The following is a 17,666-nucleotide window of genomic DNA, read 5'->3' as shown; positions in this document are numbered from 1 at the left end:
CCAGCAAAAACTAACTTCACTTCAATCAAATAGTGAAAGTGGACATTTCAGATCAAGACCCTTCATCAGAGCTGGAGAAAAAAGATGAGAAGTCAGAGTACAAACAAGAGAAGTTAGTGTAAGATGTGGGGGAAGGGGGAGGAAGATATAAAAGGTAGTAGGGGATAGGTAAAATTTGGATGGGGGAAATAAAGATCTGGGAAGTCAACCAGTGAAAGAAATAAAGGGCTGGAAAAGGGGGAATCTGATAGGAGAGGACAGAAAGCTATAGAAGAAAGGGAAGGGGTTGGAGCAACAAAGAGAAGTGATGGCCAGGTAAGGAGATGAGGTGAGAGAGGGAAATGGGAATGGTGAGGTGGGGGGACACCATTACCAGAAATTTGAGAAACTGATGTTCATCTACCTCAGCATTCCCCATTCCCATTTTCTTTTCTCACCTCATCTCCTTACTTACACATCACCTCCCTCTGGTGCTCCTCTCCCTTCCTTTACTTCCATGGCTTTCTATCCTCTCCTATTTTATTTCCCCTTCTCCAGCCCTTTATCTCTTTCACCAATCAATTTTCTAGATCTTTACTTCACCTCTCTCCCTGTCCCAGTTTCACTTACCACTTACTACTTTGTATTTCTTCCTCCCTTCCCTCCACCTTCCGACACTGACTTCTTATCTTTTCCCTCCAGTGCTGATGAAAGGCCTCAGTCCACAACGTTGACTATTTACTCTTTTCATAGAAACATAGAAAACATACAGCACAATACAGGCCCATCGGCCCACAAAGCTGTGCCGAACATGTCCTTACCCGAGAACTACCTAGGCTTTACCCATAACCCTCTATTTTTCTAAGCTCCATGTAGCCATCCAAGAGTCTCTTAAAAGACCCTATTGTTTCCGCCTCCACCATCACCACCAGCAGCCCATTCCACGCACTCACCACTCTGTGCGTAAAAAAACTTACCCCTGACATCTCCTCTGTAATTACTTCCAAGCACCATAAAACTATGCCCTCTGTGCTAGCCATTTCAGCCCTGGGGAAAAGCCTTTGACTAGCCACACGATCAATGCCTCTCATTATCTTGTACACCTCTATCAAGTAACCTGTCATCCTCCGTCGCTCCAAGGAGAAAAGGCCGAGTTCACTCAACCTATTCTCATAAGGTATGCTCCCCAATCCAGGCAACATCCTTGTAAATCTCCTCTGCATCCTTTTGTATGGTTTCCATGTCCTTCCTATAGTGATGCGACCAGAATTGAGCACAGTAATTCCAAGTGGGGTCTGACCAGGATCCTATATAGCTGCAACGTTACCTCTTGGCTCCTAAACTTAATCTCACGATTGATGAAGGCCAATGCACCGCATGCCTCCTTAACCACAGAGTCAACCTGTGTAGAAGCTTTGAGTGTCCTATGGACTCAGACCCCAAGATCCCTCTGATCCTCCACACTGCCAAGAGTCTTACCATTAATTCTATATTCTGTCATCGTATTTTACCTACCAAAATGAACACCTCACACTTATCTGGGTTGAACTCCATCTGCCACTTCTTAGCCCAGTTTTGCATCCTATCAATGTCCCGTTGTAACCTCTGACAGTCCTCCACACTATCCACAACACCCCCAACCTTTGTGTCATCAGCAAATTCACTAACCCATCCCTCCACTTCCTCATCCAGGTCATTTATAAAAATCGCAAAGAGTAGGGGTCCCAGAACAGATCCCTGAGGCACACCACTGGTCACCGACCTCCATGCAGAATACGACCTGTCTACAATCACACTTTGCCTTCTGGATCCACGAAGCAATGTCCCCTTGGATCCCGTGCCTCCTTACTTTCTCAATAAGCCTTGCATGGGGTACCTTATCAAATGCCTTGCTAAAATCCATACACACTACCTCTATGGCTCTACCTTCATCAATGTGTTTAGTCACATCCTCAAAAAATTCAATCAGGCTCGTAAGGCACGACCTGCCTTTGACAAATCCATGCTGACTATTCCTAATCATATTATGCCTCTCCAAATGTTCATAAATCCTGCCTCTCAGGATCTTCTCCATCAACGTACCAACCACTGAAGTAAGACTCACTGGCCTATAATTTCCTGGCTATCCCTATTCCCTTTCTTGAATAAGGGAACAACATCCGCAACCCTCCAATTCTCCGGAACCTCTCCCGTCCCCATTAATGATGCAAAGAGATGATGATGCCAGAGGCTCAGAAATCTCCTCCCTTGCTTCCCACAGTAGCCTGGGGTACATCCCGTCCGGTCCCAGTGACTTATCCAACTTGATACTTTCCAAAAGCTACAGCACATCCTCTTTCTTAATATGTACATTCTCAAGTTTTTCAGTCCACTGCAAGTCATCCATGCAATCGCCAAGATCCTTTTCCATAGTGAATACTGAAGCAAAGTATTCATTAAGTACCTCCACTATTTCCTCCGGTTCCATACATACCTTCCCACTGTCACACTTGATTGGTCCTGTTCTCTCATATCTTATCCTCTTGCTCTTCACATACTTGTAGAATGTCTTGGGGTTTTCCTTAATCCTTTCTGCCAAGGCCCTCTCATGGCCTCTTCTGGCTCTCCTAATTTCCTTCTTAAACTCCTTCCTGCTAGCATAATCTTCTAGATTCCTATCATTACCTAGTTTTTTGAACCTTTCGTAAGCTCTTCTTTTCTTCTTGACTAGATTTACAACAGCCTTTGTGCACCATGGATCTTGTACACTACCATCCTTTCCATGTCTCATTGGAATGTACCTACTCAGAACCCCACGCAAATATCCCCTGAACATTTGCCACATTAATTCCACATGTTTCCCTGAGAACATCTGTTTCCAATTTATGCTTCCAAGTTCCTTCCTGATAGACTCATTGTTCCCCTTACTCCAATTAAACATTTCCCTAACTTATCTGTTCCTATCCCTCTCCAATGCTATGGTAAAGGAGATAGAATTGTGATCACTATCTCCAAAATGCTCTCCCACTGCGAGACCTGACACCTGACCAGGTTCATTTCCCAATACCAGATCAAGTACAGCCCCCTCTCTTGTAGGCTTATCTACATATTGTGTCAAGAAACCTTCCTGAACACACCTAATAAACTCCACCCCATCTAAACCCCTCACTCTAGGGAGATGCCAATCAATATTTGGGAAATTCAAATCTCCCACCTCAACAACCCTGTTATTATTACTCCTTTCCAGAATCTGTCTCTCTATCTGCTCCTCAATGTCCATATTACTATCGGGTGGTCTATAAAAAACACCCAGTAGAGTTATTGACCCTTTCCTATGCCTAACATCCACCCACAGAGACTCCGTAGACAACCCCTCCATGACTTCCTCCTTTTCTACAGCCGTGACACTAATTCTGATCAACAGTGCCACGCCCCACATCTTTTGCCTCCCTCCCCTATCCTTTCTGAAACATCTAAAGCCTGGCACTTGAAGTAGCCATTCCTGACCCTGCACCATCCAAGTCTCTGTAATGGCCACAACATCATAGCTCCAAGTGCTGATCCACGCTCTAAGCTCATCCACTTTATTCATGATACTCCTTGCATTAAAATAGACACACCTCAAACCATCAGATTGAGTTCGTCCCTTCTCTATCACCTGCCTATCCTCCCTTTCGCACTTTTCATTGATGCTCTCTGGCCTGCTGAGTTCCTCCAGTATTTTGTGTGTGTTGCTAGATTTCCAGTATCCACAGATTTTCTCTTGTTTGTTCACTCTAATATTTCAACATCCCACAGGCTATCTGTCTCACTAACAAGGGAGGGACAGATATCACTCCTTCCACAGCGGCAGGAGAGACAACAGTTACTATTTCAGTCTGAAGCACTGCTTTTTATTTCAAGCTCCCTGACTCAAAAATCAGCAAATTGATTACTGAGTGCAGAGTCCTCTATAGCCACTCTCGCTGTTTTCAATGTTCCATCTCCTGTTATACTTAAGTATGTGACACCGACAAGAATTCATGTCCTCAGAACCGCGCAGGCCTTCCTGATGGCAGCAGTGAGAAGAGAGCATAACCTCGATGATGGGGTCCTCGATGATGGATGCTGCTCTCCTGCGACAACACTCCATATAGATGTGCTCAATGGTGGGGAGGGTTTTACCCATGATGGACTGAGTTATATCCACTACTTTTTGTAGGGTTTTCCATTCAAGGGCATTGGTCCATACCAGACCATGATGCAACCAGTCAATATATTCCCCACTATACATCTATGGAAGTTTGCCAGAGTTTTGGATGACATTCCTAATCTTTGCAAACTTTTAAGGAAGTAGAGGCACTTGTGTGCCTTCTTTGAAATGGTACTTAAGTGCTGATCCTAGGACAAATTCTCTGAAATTATAATGCCAAGCAATTTAAAGTTGCTGACCCTCTCCACCTCATGTCATTTGATAAGGACAGGCTCATGGATCTCCAGTTTCCTCCTAATAAGCAGCTCTTTGGTTTTGCTGACATTGAGTATGAGGTTGTTGTTGTGGCACAATTCAGCCAGATTTTCAATCGCCCTCCAGTATACTGATATACAGCATACAGCCAACAACAGCGATATCATCAAGAAATGTAAATATGGTATTGGAGCTGTACAGCCTCAAACTCACAAGTATAAAATGAGTAGAGCGGGGGGCTAAGCACACCGCTTTGTAGCGCACCTGTGCTGATGGTGATTGTGGAGGAGATGTTGTAGCCAATCCAATCTGACTAGTGTCCGCAATTGAGGAAATCAAGGATCTAGTTGCACAAGGAGGTATTGAGGCTTAGATCTTGGAGTTTATTGATTAGTTTTGAGGCGATGATACTAGAGTAGAGCACACACAGGAAATCTGCAGTAAGAGGATGTACAAACTCCATGCAGATAGCTGTGAGATAGTAGCACTAATCATGTGACCTACTGTCGAATGGGACTTAATGATATCCCCAAGCACCTGCTGCCTTTGTCTTTCCAGGTGATGGTAGTCTTGTGTCTGAGAGATCAATTAATTTATTTATTTAACCAGCAGTTTATATTTTTAAGAGACACCTACCATCTTCATCTTGTACCTACCCTGTCTATCCCTATTTGATTTATACTCTGTAGAAATAAAATGCACAATTCAAATGAAGTACAGGAAGAAATCAGCAAGTCAGGCAGCATCTATGGAGGGGAATAAACATTTAATGTTTCAGGACTGAAAAGGAGGTTGAAGAAGCCAGAATTAGAAGGTGGGGGAAAAGAAAGGAGTACATGCTGGCAGGTGATGGGTGAAACCAGGTGTGGAGAAAGGTATTGCTCCTCCAACTTGATTGTGGCTTCATCGTGGCAGTAGGGAAGACCATGTTGGAATAGGAATAGTAAGTTGAATTGAAATGGGTATCCACTGTGAAATTGTGCTCAATGAAGTGGTCCTCCTATCTCCAGGTTGGATCTCACCCATGTAAGAGCTGCCTTAATGACTATCGACCAGTAACACTCACATCTGCAGTGATGAAATGCTTTGAGGGTTTGGTCATGACTAGACTGAACTCCTGCCTCAGCAAGGACCTGGACCCATTGCAATTTGCCTATTGCCACAATAGGTCAAGGGCAGATACAATCTCAATGGCTCTTTATATGGCCTTAGACCACTTGGACAATACAAACACCTATGTCAGGATGCTGTTTATCGACTATAGCTCAGTATTTAATACCATCATTCCCACAATCCCGATGAAGAATTTACAGACCCTGGGCCTCTGTACCTCTCTCTGCAATTGGATCCTCGACTTCCTCACCGGAAGAACACATTCTGTGCTGATTGGTGATTATATCTCCTCCTCGCCAATGATCAACACTGGTGCAGCTCAGTGGTGTGTGCTTAGCCCACTGCTCTACTCTCTCTCTACCCATGACTGTGTGGCTGGGCATAGCTCAAATACCATCTATAAATTTCCTGATGATACAGCATTGTTGTATCATCAACAATGATACAAGAGGGTGTACAGGAGTGAGATATGCCAACTAGTAGGGTGGTGTTGCAGCAGCAACCTGGCACTCAATGTCAGTAAGGCAAAAGAGCTGATTGTGGACTTCAGGAAGGGTAAGATAAGGGAACACACACCAATCCTCATAGAGGGATCAGAAGTGGAGGGAGTGAGCAGTTTCAAGATCCTGGGTGTCAAGATCTCTGAGGACCTAACCTGGTCCCAACATATCGATGCAGTTATAAAGACAAGACAGTGACTATACTTCATTAGGAGTTTGAAGAGATTTGGTATGTCAACAAATACACTAAAAAACATCTATAGGTGTACTGTGGAGAGCATCCTGACAGGCTGTATCACTGTCTGGTATGGCAGGGGGTGGATGGGAGGAGGCTACTGCACAGGACAGAAAAAGGCTGCAGAGGGTTGTAAAGTCAGTTCCATCTTGGGCACCAGCCTACAAAGTACCCAGGACATCTTCAAAGAGCAGCGTCTCAGAAAGGCACCGTCCATTATTAAGGACCTCCAGCACCCAAGGCATGCCCGTTTCTCACTGTTACCATCAGGTAGGAGGTACAGAAGCCTGAAGTTACACACTCAGCAATATAGGAACAACTTCTTCCCCTCTGCAATTGGATTCCTAAATGGACATTGAACCCTTGGACTCTACCTCACTTTTTATATACATATTATTTGTTTTTTGCACAATTTTTAATCTATTCAATATACTGTATACTGTAATTGGTTACTCATTATTATTATTTTTTCTTCTTCTATATTGTGTATTGCATTGAACTGCTGCTGCTAAGTTAACACATTTCATGACACATGCCTGTGATAATAAACTTGATTCTGATTCTGACCTCATATTCCATCTGGGTACCCATCAACGTGTTGACATCAACATCAATTTCTCTAACTTTTGGTCATTTTTTTCCCCACTCCCCCTTCTCACCTTTTCAGGTTTCCCTCCCACCCCTTCTCCTCACCTGCCCATCACCACTGTCTGGTGCTGCTCCTCCTTCCTTTTCTTCCCTGGTCCACTATCGTCGTCTTCTTCAACCTTCCTATTGCACGAATCACCTCACAGCTTCTTCCTTCTTTTAAAGTGAAAGTCAGTGTAAAATTGTACAATATTCTACCCTGAGATTCATTCCCTTGCAGGCAGTTACAGGAAAATAAAGAAATACAATATGATTACATAAATATATACATAAACAAATACTGACAAAGAACCAATGTGCAGAAGATAAAAGTGAGTCTGTAGGCTTTGGAATCAGTTTTAGTGTTGTGGTGTGTGAAGTTATCCATGCTGGTTCAGAGCCAGATGATTGTCGATGTTACTGAACCTTGTGGCATGGGACCATAGGCTCCAGTATCCCCTGCCTAATTGTTGTAGTGAGACAAAAGCATAGCCTAGGTGATGAAGGTCCTTCCCAACCCACACTCTTTCCCCCTCACCTGGTTTCATCTATCACCTACCATCTTGTACTCCTTCCCTCCCCCCCCCCCCCCGACCATTTTCTTATTCTGGCTTCTTCTCTCTTCCAGTCTTCCAGTCCTGATGAAGGGTCTTGACCTGAAATGTTGACCGCAGTCCCTTCCCAGATATGAGGCCCAAAACTGCCCACAACACTAATGCCCAACAAGAGTCCCAGCAACACATCCCCATTCCTACACTCCAGACATCTCGAATGCCAACACCACACCTAATATCCCCACTTAGCCTGTATGCCATACCCTAGGGAACCCTGGAGTTGGAAACCCAAGTCCATTGCACATTTAACCTCTGAACCTAGGAAATAGTCTACGCCTTGATTCTGTCTACCAAGCAAATGACCTACACTGCATTCCATCTGCTAACCTCCACCCCCCCATCCAAATGCCCCTACAGACCCCTCCTTCGCAACACCACCCAGATTTGACTACAACGTCATCAATTCTACCACCTAGATCATCAACGGTTCCTTAAGGTTGTCATAGTTGGGGGAGGCTCCCAATGGTGTGCATCTCGAATAGCCTTTGAAAATCAGATCCAGCTCCTGGCCTTCACGTGTGACTTAACTACTAAGCCCGGCAGAACTATTTCTACTGACAGGAGAAAGAGCAAAGGCAGGTTACTGGTGCCTTAAAACCAGTCACTTTGGCCAGATGAAGCTTATCAGTCATGGTTGGCAGCTCATCTGGGAGAAGGAAAACTCTGATCTTAAATCGACGCTGCCTTGCAACTATACCCATTCATGGGGAAGGCTTCAATAGTAAACCCTGAGGGAAATATCTAGAGTTGGAGTCCCTAAGGCAGTCCAATGCTGACTGGCATCTTCTGCAATGCTGCTTTTGCCAAACTGTATCAGTCTCTGCCTTTCCTTTGGAGTCATCAGCTGTGTGGAAAGGATGAATCTGCTGCATGGGCAATGGCTTGCTTTCCATATTGTACTGCCCTGACTTGCGTGTCATGTTGAGAACTAGGACACCGTATGAATGGGCAACCCCAACCGATGGAGGGCCTTATAGAGAGATCACCAACATATAACATGAAAAGTAGTAGACTTGACACTGACCCCTGCGGAACACTACCAATCACTGGCAGCCAATCAGGAAAGGCTCCCTCATTCCCACTCCTTGCGCCTGCTAGCCATTCATTCCTCCGTCCACACCAGCATCCCTCCTGTAACACAATGGGCTCCCAGCCAATCCAGCTGCTCCACATGAGACACACCACCAAAGAACTTCTGAAAATCTAAGCAAACAACATCAATCAACTCTCCCTGGTCCACTCTGCCTGCTGTTTCCCCAAAGAATTACAACAGATCCACCAGACAAGAACAACCAAGGGATCCATGTCAACCCTGATCCACTTTACCATGTGCCTCTAAGCACCCCAAAACCCCAACAATAGCCTCTAACATCCTGCTAACCAACGAAGCCAGGCCAACCGGCCTTCAATCTCCCTTATTTTGCCTCCCTCCCTTCCCAAAGAACAGAGTGACACCTGCGCTTCCCAAATGATTAAACGAAAGATCAGAGGAATGGTAGCCACAGCAGTCAATTGACAGGTGATAGGGTTCAGGAGAAGACAGATGATATGACAAAACATGCTGAAAGGAAGGACAGCAAGGGCAGGCTAATAAACATCATGGAACTGATGGACTATAATGTGTTTATTTCAGTGGTAAGACTATTATGGGTAAGGAGCTTGAACTTAGAGCCTGGATCCGTACAGGAAATTACAATGACCTAGTTGCATGAGGGTCCAGGAGTGGCAGCTCAATGTTCCTGGGTTTCATTGTTTTAGATGTCTTTGAAAGGGGTATAAAGGAGGTGGAGGGGATACACTACTGATAGGGGAGACTATCACAGCAGCCTTCAGAGAAGACACATTAGAGGGCTCATCTGCAGAGGGTGGAGCTCTAAAATCAGAAAAGTACAACTTCACTGGTGGGATTATATCATAACTCCCAATCGTCTCCAAAATGTAAAAAAAACAAAAATGCACACAGATTATGGAAAAGCGCAAGAACAACAAGGTTGTTATGGTGGCTATGATAGGGAATGTACTTTAACTTCCCCAATATTGATTGGAGCTTTCATAATGCAAGAGGCTTAGATGGGGCAGGATTTCTTAAGTGCACTTAAGAAGGGCTCTCGAAACAGTATGTGGAGAGTCCACATACAGGGAGTGGAAATGGAGGGGGTCTTTTCTGGTTGGCTTCCAGAAAACATTGCTAACAGTGTTTGGGTTATTGTTAGAGATCAGGGATGCCTAGGAATGTGGGCCATCCAATCAGGAAAGAAGGCTGGGGACTGTTTTGTTTTTGTGCTTGACACCAGTGGGAGTCTTGGGAGATAGAGAGAGAAGACGCTGGAGAGAATCGGTCATAGGATTCGATCCAGGGTGGCGGGGGGGAGGGGACTATGATCCATGGAGCCAAGGTGTGGAAGTCTTCTGGGGATCCGTGAATATGGCTTTTGGAAGATTTGAAATCCAACCTGTGCATATTTAACTGTTTGATTATAATGGGCCCTTTTTGTTTGTTTCTTTCTTTTCTCTAATAACTCTTAAGTTAAGTTAATATTCATAAATATACTCTCTTAATTGTATACAGTGTGTGATCTGTTATTTCTGGCGACGAGCTGTAGCAGGGCAGCAAATCACACAGCATTCACACAAACTGGGGCTTGGATGGGTGAGACATCCCAATCTCACGTATTTGGTGGGACCAGAGTGTGTATACCCTAGATGTATGCGGCCGGGGAAAGGTCAGGTTCTCGGTGCTGACTTGGGAGGCTGCCAGTGACGGCTAATGAGCCCTTTCTTGAGACGTCCTGGAAGAAAGGGGGTTTCATCAGCAAAACTAAAAAAGCTGAATTGGGGGAAGGAATTGGGGGTCCATGGTCTAGTCCTCATTAAGGGACTAGATCATGGAGGTGGCGAGAGTCAGTAACTTTAAATTCCTTGGCATTATCATATGTCCTGGGATCAGCAAGTAAGTGCTATTTCAAAGAAGGCATGGCAGCTCCTTTATTTTCTTAGATGTTTGCACAGATTTGGCATGCCATCTAAAACTTTCTATAGGTGCATGGAGGAGAGTATCCTGACTGAATGTGTCAGGGTCTGGTATGGAAATACCAATGTCCAACAACAGAAAAGCCTACAAACTGTGGGGATACAGCCCAGTCCATCAGAGGAAAAGCCCTCCCAACCATTTTGCACATCTACAAAGAGCACTGCCACAGGAAAGGACTCATCGTCAAGGACCCCCACTATCCAGGCCATGCTCCCTTCTTACTGCTTCTGTCAGGAAGGAGGTACAGGAGCCCACACCTCCAGATTCAGAAACAGTTTTTTATTTTTCAACCGTCAGGCTCCTGAACCAACGTGGAAAACTTCATTCCCCTCACCACTGAGTAAGAACTTACTTTCAAGGACTCTACAACTCATGTTCTCATTGTTAATTATTTATTTTGTTTTGTATTCTCACAGTTTGTCTTTTGCACACTGGTTCCTTGTTGGTCTTTGTAGTTCGTCAAAGTATATTTATTATCAAAGTCTGTATACAAAATACAACTCTGATATTCGTCCTCCCAAAGGCAGCCATGAAACAAAGAAACAGTATGGAACCCGTTCAAGGAAACATCGAACACGCAACACATGAAAAAAGAACAAACTGCACGCACAGCAAAAAGTGAACGAACAACACATAGAATATGAAGCATTAAACCAGAAGTCCAGTAGTATTCAGTTTAATTCAGCCCTGTGCCGCTAGTCCACTACAGGCTGCACACAGAGGAGCCATTCTTCCCTGAAGCACCCCAGTCTATATTAATCATCTCAATCAACTGCTCAAGAACAGCAAAAAAAGAGTAACTAGAATACAGAAAAACATGCACCATGATCCTCGGAGTCTCCAAAAATGAATCCACAGCCTCACTGGTCATCCTTGCAGCATGGAACCCAAGACTCATGCACTTTCCTCCGAAAGCAGCTAGCGAGAGGGAGAGGAAGACCAATCAAATGCAGGCAGATGACACTGAACACCCACTTGTCCTCCATTCTCATCCTCGTCAACTTTGCTCTAGCTCAACACCTCAATTGGAGAGAAGCAATGGAGCCGATCATGAGCTTTTCTGGTCTCCAGGCACTCCGCTCCAAATGTCACCAAACTCCCTCAGAGACAGCAAAGTGCTAGACTGCTCAATCAGCCCAAAAACACACCATCAAAATGTAATGCACAGGTTCAAATCTAACACAGCTTAGTAGTAGGATCATATGTGAAAGAAAAAGAAGTACAAAAAGTAGTTTGGTGAAATGCCTGCAGGAACATCACCGTTGGTCATGTTGTTTGCTGGTGCTATCTTGCCACATTAAGATGATTCTTTTGTATTTCTTTATTCTACTGTGATGCTTGCTTGAAAATGAATCATAGGTGACATACCGTGATATACACTCAGTGTTTGTTCATGGTTTTCTGCTGCTGTAGCCCATCCACTTCAAGGTGTGATATGCTGTGTATTGAAAGATGTTTTTCTGCACACCGCTGTTGTAATGCATGAATTACTGTTGCCTTCCTGTCAGCTTGTACCAGTCTGGTCATCTTCCTCTGACCTTTCTCATTAAGAAGGCATTTTCAATCACAGAATTGCCACTCACTCAATGAGTTCTACACCAGAGATTATCCGATTATCAATTTAGTAAATGTCCTTTAGGCCTCCCAGCACAAGGTGGCAATATTGTTCCTCCATAGTCTATTTCTCTTGGTCTGAATGACCAAGAGTTTAAGAACACAGGAAACATGCCATGATTTGTATTTTCTCTTTATAGTTGCCCTCATTTTACAGATTTTAACTCTTTTTGTTCAAGTTATCTATTTCTAACTGCTCTCATTAATCCATCTCCTTCCTGCACCAGCTCTTTGGCCACACATTCAACTATCTTCCTATTTCTTGCCTTACTTGCCTATAACAGCAGGGAGTAATGCTGAGATTGGAGTCTCTGCCTTTTAATTTTCTTTCCAACCACCTAAACCCTCTCATGTCTCTTTTGACTTGCATACTAATTTGATCATGACCTCTGGTTATCACCCTCCCCTTTTAGTCAGACCCTTGACCCTGAAACAATTGAGGCAAAACACCATCCTGAAGTCTCTGTGACTATGGAGATCCCCATCATTACTGCTTGCCTAGAATTGCATAAGAGCCAGTTATGCTGCTGATGTTTTCACCTGGGAGACTATCCCCTGCAACAGTATTCAAAATGAGGAGACTTCTGCATGACCTGCCTGGGCACTTTGCCTGAACTTTTCATGTGACCACATCCATGAAGTTCCTATTTCCAAATCTTTCTGTATGTTCCTCAATGAGCCCAACTGCTGTTCACCTGGTCTAAGAGTAGCTGCAGTTAATCACCCTTCCTGCATACATGGTTGTCAGGGACACTTGAATGATCCCTCATATTGAATGAAAATTACTACCCAAAGAAGATATCTTAAAAGGATACAATCTCATGCAAGCAATACATGGCGGAGAAAATATTCACAACTTCGAACACCTGGAGGTAGAGCAGAAGGGAGTAACAGCAAAAGTTACTAAACTGCAAACTTAATAAACTCCATTGTGGAGAGGGAAAAATCTAATGGATGGTGAAAAACATTTGTAGGCCCAGAAAGATCTGAATCAGAAAGTTCATTGGCCAAATTATTTCAGCATTGGCAGTGAGCAATGTTTTCACCAAACTACGCAGAACTGTCGGGACCAGGAAGCTTGATGAATAATTTTCACTGTTGACAATATTTAACGCACAATTTAAAGGATATAGTTCCAATGATAGAGTAAGACACAATGTCTTTCAGCGGAGAAAAGATAACACCATGCAAAGATGTAGTAATCATAGTAAATTGCATTCAGACCTTTGGGGTGCATGACAGAGAATACAGCTATCATTTCTGACAGATCTGACTGTTTATTTTCAGATTGGACTCTTTAATTGTTATTTCCTTTACAGTTTAACAATTAATTGTCTGTTTGTATTTTATATAATTACTTACAGTATATACAAATAACTGCTCACTGTGCTTCCTAATGGTCACAGTGTGTATATGCAATTCTTCGGTGTGTCTCCTAGTGGTCACATTTGTATGATTCTGGAAGTTTCTCTTGGTGCTGCATAATTTGAATAGAGGGTATCATAGTGGTTGATTCTTATCTACAAATTTAATATGGAATTTTTCTTTATCTATGGTTATAAAAGAGCTGACCACGAGGCCAGAGGTCTTAGTCTCTTTGTTTTTCAGCCTTCTCCTACTAGCTCCTGTCACTATCCATTTCAATTTTTCTTTGTATTATTAATGCTTAGTAAAAAGATCATGAAGCACCAAGTTTTCTGCCTCTTTCATGACTTCAGAAAGAACCTTGGACCGAAACACCAGAATCCAACGTCTCCATGAGGCAATGGAAGAATGGCAAAGAATGGAGTTAAACAGAATTCTGATGAATGCATCATAAGAGAATGTGCCACTTCTTTGGAATGATATACCTGTTCAATGATACCCATATCAATTACCATTGATATTCATAATTTTCTTTAAATAATTGTTTCAGTTTTATTACATATTTTGACAAATGACGAATGAAACAATTTATGCATTAGATTAATCCCAGAAACTTTCTTAGCTTTTTCTCATTCTTTATTACTCCTGTCTTAGTGATAGTTGTGACTTTTATGAACTTGCCTTCACTGTCTAGCGTATGTACCAAAGTTTAAAGTTCAAAGTAAAATTTATTATCACAGTATATACATGTCACCACATACAACACTGAGATCCTTTTCCTGCGGGCATACTTAGAAAATCTACAGAACAGTAGCCGTAAACAGGATCTTAAAGGCATCCGTTAGTCTTGCGAGATTGCGCCTGGAAAGTCTTCACTCTCCAGGGCGCAGGCCTGGGCAAGGTTGTACGGAAGACCAGCAGTTGCCCATGCTGCAAGTCTCCCCTCTCCACGACACCAATGTTGTCCAACGGAAGGGCATTAGGACCCATACAGCTTGGCACCAGTGTCGTCGCAGAGCAATGTGTGATGAAGTGCCTTGCTCAAGGGCACAACACACGTTGCCTCGGCTGGGGCTCGAACTCACGACCTTCAGGTCACTAGTCCAATGCCTTAACCACTTGGCCACATGCCCACAAACAGGATCAATGGAGAACAAACTGTGCAAGTGCAGATATAAATAAATAGCAATAAATAATAAGATAAATGAATCCCTAAAGTGAGACCATCGTTGTGGGAAAACCAGAGTAGAATGAGTGTAGTTATTCCCTTTTGTTGAATCTGAAGGTGCGAGTCCAGAGGCATTTGTACCTTATACCTGATGGCAGCAACAAGAAAAGAGCATGGCCTGGGTGGTGAAGATCTTTGATGATGCTTTTCTATGGCAATGTTTCATGTAGATGTGCTCAATGGCTGCAAGGGTTTTACCCATGATGTACTGGGCTGAATCCACTAACTTTTGTAGGTTTTTCCAGTCAAAGGCATTGGTGTTCCTGTACTAGGCCGTAATGCAGCCACTCAGCACACTTTCCACCACACATCTGTAGAAGTCTGCCAAGGTTTTGATGACATGCCGAAGCTCCGCAGACTCCAGAGGGAGTAGAGGCGCTGTCGTGCTTTCTTTGCAATTATGTTTATATGATGAGTCCACGACAGGTCCTCTGAGATAGTAACATACAAGAATTTAAAGTTTCTGACTCTTGCTACCTCTGATTGTCTGACAATTACTGGCTCATGGACCTTTGGTTTCTCTCTCCTGTAGTCTACAATCAGATCCTTTGACCAAACCAAAGAAGGGCACTTTTTCATATGATAAGTTCACCTGATAAATTTAAAACTAATAAAGCTGTAAAAACAAAGAGACTGAAAAAGGAAATTTCAGATACTGCAATTTCAAGTAGTTCAAGATATTTATACAAAGAAAATCTCTACATTCACCCTGTTAAAATCATCAGGATCTCTGATGTTTCAATCAAGTTCCCTCTCACTCTTGTAAAGTCCAATAGTTACAAGCCCAGCCTGTCCAAAGATGCTCCTCAAAGGCAACCATCCCATTCGAAAGACCAAATAAAGGAATTTTCTTTAAACATTGAACACATTTTTGTCTTTCTTTAAATAAGGAGACCAATGCTGTAGAGGGTACTGTAGATGTGATCTCACCAATCCTCTATATAATGGAGGAATACATAGCAATTTTTGTATTTAATTCTCCTTGCTAGAAACAATAATATATTCTTACCTTTTCCCAATTAGCTGCTGCACCAATGTAATAATCTTTTTCAATTTGTGCACTAGGTCATCTAATTCACTATACATCACAAAGCTCTACAGTCTTTTATCATTTAGATCACATACTTTTTTTGTTTTACAGTCAAAAGAGGCAATTTCACGTTTGCTAACTATATACCCACTCACTTAAACTGTCCACATTTTATGTAGCCTCCTCATATTCTCTTCACTATAGGTCAGTAATAAATTCAGTTCTGTTTCCTTCCATCACTTAGTCCAAATTATTTAAATTGTAAATTGCTGAGGCAGCAATACCAATCCTATTGGTACATCTCTTGTTACATTTTAGAAAAAATCCTTTTATGCCTATTCTCTGTTTTGTTAGCAAGCAAATCTTCTAAATTCTTTCAGCAAATCTATAATTATGTGTTACCACCTACACCATGAATTTTTAAAAAATTTTCTACAAATAACCTTTGCAGCATCTTATCAAGAGTCTTCTGGAAATCTAGTATATTACATGTACCAGTTTTCCTTTAACCACAGTACACATTACTTCTTCATAGAAATCCAATAAAGTAGTCAAACATAATTTTCCCGTCACTAAATCTTACTGCCTTTGCATGAATACCTTGAATCTTTCTAGGGACGTATTTTAATCTTTAATGATACCTTCTAACATTTTCCTTGCGAAGGATGTTAACCAAATCAAATTTTAATTTCCTGCTTTCTTAATGTTCTGTCTGTCGAGGTACTATATCCGATGCGGACATTGGTGACCATGGTTTTCCATATCGATCTATCCCTCTTTCTTTGGATGACTTCCATTTCCTTGATGTGTAGTCACCTGGCTAGGCTTTTGATGTACATAAGCCGAGGTCTTCCTCTAGGTTTGCTGCCCTCGATCTTTCCAGAGAGTATGAGTTTTTCTAGTTCATCTTTCTGCATGATGTGTCCGAGGAATCTGAGTTGTCTTTCTCTTATTGTTGCTATGAGTGATCTAACTGCTTGGGCTCTTCTGAGATTCTTAAGGTTATTTTCAAGAAATGAGCACAGGTAGTCCACAAATGACTGTATTGACTTTATCACTTATCTCTTTCATATACATGAGGAGTAAAAATCTTTAAATTACTTATCCATCTAAACATGTAACGTGCAATTTATAGTAATTTATAATAAATAGTATGTACAACAGGACGGTCAATATAACATAGAAATACAGTTGTGTCAGCATGAATTAAGCAGTCTGATGGCCTGGTGGAAGCTCTCCCGGAATCTGTTGGTCCTGGCTTTTAAGCTGCGGTACCATATTCCTGATGGTAGCAGCTGGAACAGTTTGTAGTTGGGGCGACTCGAGTCCCCAATGATCCATCGGGCCCTTCTTACACACCTGTTTTTGTAAATGTCCTGAATAGTGGGAAGTTCACATCTACAGGTGCGCTGAGCTGTCCACACCACTCTCTGCAGAGCCCTGCAATTGAGGGAAGTACAGTTCTCATATCAGGCAGTGATGCAGCCAGTCAGGATGCTCTCAGTTGTGCCCCTATAGAAAGTTCTTAGGATTTGGGGGCCCATACCAAACTTCTTCAACTGTCTGAGATGGAAGAGGCACTGTTATGCCTTTTTCACCACACAGCCAGTATGTACAGACCATGTGAGATCCTCAGTGATGTTTATGCCGAGGAACTGAAAGCTGTTCACTCTCTCAACCCCAGATCCATTGACGTCAATATGGACTAGCCCTTCTTCATTCCTCCTGTAGTCGACAACCAGCTTCTTTGTTTATGTGACATTGAGGAAGAGGTTGTTTTCTTGACACCACTGTGTCAGGGTGATAACTTCTCTGTAGGCTGCCTCATTATTATCTGAGATTTGGCCAATCAGTGTAGTGTCATCAGCAAAATTAATTAGCAGATTGGAGCCGTGGGTGGTAAC

This window comes from Mobula birostris, chromosome 1, assembly GCF_030028105.1.
Source record: "Mobula birostris isolate sMobBir1 chromosome 1, sMobBir1.hap1, whole genome shotgun sequence".
NCBI lineage: Eukaryota > Metazoa > Chordata > Chondrichthyes > Myliobatiformes > Myliobatidae > Mobula > Mobula birostris.
This window is presented reverse-complemented; position numbering follows the sequence as displayed.